This window comes from Cebus imitator, unplaced genomic scaffold, assembly GCF_001604975.1.
Source record: "Cebus imitator isolate Cc_AM_T3 unplaced genomic scaffold, Cebus_imitator-1.0 Scaffold190, whole genome shotgun sequence".
Classification (NCBI taxonomy): Eukaryota; Metazoa; Chordata; class Mammalia; order Primates; family Cebidae; genus Cebus; species Cebus imitator.
The window spans coordinates 100619-103918 of NW_016107505.1; the positions used below are offsets into that span (position 1 = coordinate 100619).

Here is a 3300-nt window from a genome sequence, read left to right on the forward strand (position 1 = left end):
GCAACCTCTGCCTCCCAGGTTTAAGCCATTCTCATGCCTCAACCTTCCAGTAGCTGGGATTGCAGGCATGCACCTCCACACCTCGCTAATTTTTGTGTTTTCAGTAGACACGGGGTTTCACCGTGTTGGCCAGGCTGGTCTTGAACTCTTGACCTCAAATAATCCACCCACCTTAGCCTCCCAAAGTGCTGGGATAACAGGCATGAGCCACCGCGCCCAGCCTTGTATTTTTTGTAGAGACAGGTTTCACCATGTTGTTTAGGCTGGTCTTAAACTCCTGAGCTCCTCTAAACTATATTTGAACAGAAGTCTTTAAGACAACATTAGGCCGGTTACGTGGGCTCACACCTGTAATCCCAGCACTCCAGGAGCCCGAGGCAGACAGATGACCTGAGGTCAGGAGTTCGAGACCAGCCTGACCAACATGGTGAAACCCCATCTCTACTAAAAATACAAAAATTAGCCAGGTGTGGTGTTGCATGCCTGTAATCGCAGCTACTCGGGAGGCTCAGACAGAAGAATCGCTTGAACCCGGGAGGTGGAGTTTACAGTGGGCAGAGATCCCACCACTGCACTCCAGCCTGGGCGACAGAGTGAGACTCTATCTCCAAAAAAAAAAAAAAAAAAATCAAAAGTCACACCAACCATTAGGGGTTGGGAAAGGCTATGGTGGAAACTCAACCAATAATTACTTCTCCCAGTGCAGATCTGGGGAAAAAAAAGAAAAAAAATTACTTTTCCCTTAAGAGACAAAAAGTTTTGCGCAGTGGCAGTATCATAGCCAATGAGGTTTATCTGAGGCGCGATCACTGCTAATTGAAAACTTTTCCCAATACCTCGCCAAGACGACTTGAAATATAGTCGGCATTGGCAATTTTTGACAGTCTCTACGACGGAGACTGAATAAAATAAATAATAAAAAATAAAGAATAGACGAAGAAACTGATGCAAGAATCGGCACTCACCTCCGCAGAGCAGGACTTGCTTCCAGCCTGTGTTTTCTGCAAAGGACGTGGGTAATAAGACGGTAAGGGAGCTCTGGGATTGGCCCTGGGGACATGGGGTGGAGGCAGGTGTTTCCCGCCCAGGGTGGAGCTGCCCACTGAGATTAACATTGGTTGACTCCCAACCACTGACCTCAGACTAACCTTGACATCACCTGGGTCCCATCCTCAGGGATTCAGCTGTAATTGGGCTGCGGTGGGCTTTGGGGAGCAGGGCTTCCTAAAACTCCCCAGGTGAGATTAATGTGCAATTCCCTTCCAAGACCACCGAGGTCAGGTGTGATGGGTGACAGAACAGGAAATTATACATTTTGGGTTTTGCAGGGTAGCTGGCTCCCAGCTCTAAAAACTCATGTAGAGAAAAAAATATTAAATGCTTTTTTTAAAAAAAAAAAAAAAAAAAAAAAAAAAAAAAAAGAGGTCAGACACAGTGGCTCACGCCTGTAATCCCAGCACTTTGGGAGGCCGAGGTGGGTGGATCACGAGGTCAAGAGATCGAGACCATCCTGGTCAACATGGTGAAACCCCGTCTCTACTAAAAATACAAAAAATTAGCTGGGCATGGTGGCACGTGCCTGTAATCCCAGCTACTCAGGAGGCTGAGGCAGGAGAATTGCCTGAACCCAGGAGGCGGAGGTTGCGGTGAGCCGAGATCGCACCATTGCACTCCAGCCTGGGTAACAAGAGCGAAACTCTGTCTCAAAAAAAAAAAAACAATGCAAAAAATTAGCCAGGCATGGTGGCACATGCCTGTAGTCAGGAGGCTGAGGCAGGAGAATTGCTTGAACCCAGGAGGCGGAGGTTGCAGTAAGCTGAGGTCACACCACTGCACTCCAGCCCGGGAGGCTGAAACAGAATTATTTGAACCCGGAAGGCTGAGGTTGCAATGAGCCAAGATCGCGCCCTGCATTCCAGCATGGACGCAACAGAGCGAGACTCTATCTCAAAACAAAACAAAACAAATGAAAACCCGCTCTTAGTACAAAAATTAAAATGAGGCCGGGCATGGTGGCTCACACCTGTCATCCCAGCACTTTGGGAGGCTGAGGCGGTCAGGAGTCCGAGACCAGCCTGGCCAATATGTTGAAACCCCATGTCAACTAAAATTCAAAAATTAGCTGGGAATAGTGGTTCACGCCTGTAATCCCAGCTACACAGAAGCTACGTCAGGAGAATCACTTGAACCCAGGAAGCAGAGGTTGCAGTGAGCCAAGACTTTACCCTAGCATTCCAGCCTGGGCAACAGAGCGATACTCCATCTCAAAAAAAAAAAAAAAAAAAAAAAAAAAAAAAAAAGAATGAAAGAAAAGAAAAAGTGTGGGTTGGGTCAGGCTGCACTCTGGCCCCTGTCCTGCACCAAACGCTGCACATTTGCATGCTCATTGTTCCCGTAGATAAGATTTCTGACAGGAGGGTCCTCAGACCGGTTTGCATTTGCATAGTTCTTATAGATAAACTCTGGGACATTAGAATTACAAGGCTTTTGCCCTCCCCTCCCCTGCCCTTTCCTTCCTTCTTTAAAAAAAAAAAGAAAGAATTATAAGGCTTTTGTTTAAGGATGGTTTCAGGTGTTTCTCAGTCCCTGAATTCCAGCAAAACAGCTGACACCAGCCAGTTTGCAGACCCCACCAAGGAATGGGATCAGCATGAGAACACTGCTGTCTTCATCTCCCGGCCCTGACTTCACCTTGCTCTCTGCAAGCCATCAGCATGCCCACACTTTGGCCCACACCAAAACACCTAAAAACCCTAGCCCCAGCTGGGTGCGGTGGCTCACACCTGTAATCCCAGCACTTTGGGAGGCCAAGACAGGTGAATCCCCTGAGGTCAGGAGTTCAAGACCTGCCTGGCCAACACGGTGAAACCCCATCTCTACTAAAAACACAAAAATTAGCTGAGCATGTTAGCAGGCAGCTGTAATCTTAGCTACTCAAGAGGCTGAGGCAAGAGAAGCCCTTGAACCCGGGAGGCAGAGGTTGCAGTGAGCCAATATCCCTGCCACTGCACTCCAGCCTGGATGACAGTGCAAAATTCCGTGCCAGAAAACCTAGCCCCAAACTTCTGGGGGAGAGGGATTGGAGGTTTCCTCCCATCTCCTCATTCCTCAGTCCTATGATTAAACTTCCTTCTCTTCTGCAACTGAGTGGCCCAGCAAATTGACTCACAGCACGCATTGGACAACGGATCTACTGTCAGAGGCGTATGAACCACAGCAACTCCATCTTGAATAGGAGCTGAGTAAAATAAGCCTGAGATCTACTGGGTTGCATTCCCAGACAGTTAAGGCATTCTAAAA

The 3300-nt window shown here is 48.1% G+C and overlaps 1 protein-coding gene and 1 non-coding gene across 2 annotated transcripts in view; one reads left to right on the top strand and one right to left on the bottom strand.

Moving 5' to 3' along the window:
* Nucleotides 1-987, bottom strand: part of NLRP7 (NLR family pyrin domain containing 7) — a 19128-nt gene extending 18141 nt beyond the window's left edge. Inside the window, exon 1 of the mRNA XM_017546521.2 lies at nt 966-987. The gene's annotated coding sequence lies outside the window, so the exon portion shown is untranslated. The remainder of the gene's footprint in view (nt 1-965) is intronic.
* Nucleotides 756-899, top strand: LOC119473872. The gene has a single exon (XR_005203122.1). It is a non-coding gene; the product is annotated as a U4 spliceosomal RNA (small nuclear RNA).
* Nucleotides 988-3300: the final 2313 nt, after the last annotated feature.